Raw genomic sequence first — 1217 nt, forward strand, 5'->3', positions numbered from 1 at the left:
GTAACTTGTGAAATGTCACATAATTAGTAAATATGTGTAGCAATTATATTAGTAAACATAAGTGCCCAACATGCATAGTCTATACTTACTAAAGATTTTTTTTTTTTTTTGAAGAATAGATGTGAGCCATCCCCCAGCTCTGCTGTCATGAGGCAACCTTTTCACCTCTAACTTATATTTCCACGTGCAGGCTCTGGGAAGACTTCAGCCTAGGATTTCATTCTGCATTGCAGTTCAAGTGCTGGCACAGAGGAGGGAAACTAACAGCAGAATGCTGTCATCTGTGCCTTGGCCCATGCTCAGTTCCCAGTGTGTTTAGTTATTTCTTTGATCTACTTTGTGATTTCTGATATTTCTGTTTCCCCCAGGTACTGCTTTAGGTCTTTGACTGTATTATGATGACTTCATTCCTGGCAACTCCTAAGGTACTGCCTTCTCTGTGCCTGCCAAAGCTCTCCTGAGAGTAAAGATGTGTTGCTATTCACTGATAAACATTCCCCGACATTTACATCTGCTCTACAACCATTGATTAATCTAGTGGGTATCTATTAACCTGTCAAAGGTCTGTATTCTCTAAAGATCTCAACACAGAAATTTCTTATCTTATAAATCTAGATTAATCTTCATTCCAGACTCCTCTGCAATCTTATTATTTTGTTGATTAATCTTAATTAATATGCATAAACATAACACACATTTGAAGCTATTCATATAAGGATGACATTTCATGGAATAAAGATTAGAACACATGACCTTCCAAAAGTGAAGTAGATTTGATGGACATGAAATGGAACTTATGAAATAATAAAATACTTTAAACACTATAAGATTATAATAGAAAAATCAAAACAAAAGGTAATCATAATGATATTCTTATGATGAATGTTAGTCAAATTAATAGGCAGGCTTATATTTTAAAGCCCCCTATTCACCTCCATGAATTGAGTTCATTCAAATCAAAATATGTTAACCAATATACTGACAATTTTCCTTCAGATGATACTATTTTTTTTTTTTTGCAAATTTAGTAATTCTTTACATGTTTAGAAAAAATGGAAAAGAGATATTTCATTCTATGTAGACAAAGGAAAGTTGGACTGGATCCTAAACTAGTAATTTAATGCCTATGCCACTGAATTTTTATTTGAATTATCCCTGGCACGATAAATGGAAAAAATGACCACAACCCTTTACTCATTCCTGATCCTATTCCCCAT

Source organism: Propithecus coquereli, unplaced genomic scaffold (assembly GCF_000956105.1).
Source record: "Propithecus coquereli isolate 6110/MARCELLA unplaced genomic scaffold, Pcoq_1.0 Scaffold90, whole genome shotgun sequence".
In the NCBI taxonomy this organism is placed as follows: domain Eukaryota; kingdom Metazoa; phylum Chordata; class Mammalia; order Primates; family Indriidae; genus Propithecus; species Propithecus coquereli.